Here is a 523-nt window from a genome sequence, read left to right as displayed (position 1 = left end):
GCTTTTTCCCACAGGCTCCCCGGAGGCGCGGGCACCTGCCTCGCTACGCCAGGAGCGGTCACCATGGCAATGCCCACGGGCGGGGCCATTAGCCTCTAAAAGCAAACCCGCCCTCGCCTTATACACCAAGTTCCCCTTCCCTCTTCATCTCATCGCTCGTTCAAGGAGAAAAGGCCGGAGGTTCCTTTACCTCACAAAGGTCAAAAGAGGAACATGCCATTTAAAAGTAACTATGGAGACCACCTAGTCCGCGTGCCATGACGGAGGAGGGCAAGAAGAAGATAATAGGAATGCGCCGCCCGACTCGGAGGGCCACGAACACTGTTTGGGCCGTTAAGGCGGTTGGCGGCAACTCTCCGCCCAGCGGCGGTTGCGTCGCAGCCCGGAGCGTGACTCGGCGCACGCTCTCTTTCCGCTCCTCCGCCCCCGCAGCCAGGCAGGCGGCGGGGGGCGGGGGAAACTACCGCTCCCAGGAGGCTCCGGGCGGCCCAGGGGGCTGGATCAGCGCTGGTGGAGAGGCCTG

The sequence above is a fragment of the Myotis davidii genome, unplaced genomic scaffold (genome assembly GCF_000327345.1).
Source record: "Myotis davidii unplaced genomic scaffold, ASM32734v1 scaffold217, whole genome shotgun sequence".
NCBI classification, from domain to species: domain Eukaryota; kingdom Metazoa; phylum Chordata; class Mammalia; order Chiroptera; family Vespertilionidae; genus Myotis; species Myotis davidii.
This window is presented reverse-complemented; position numbering follows the sequence as displayed.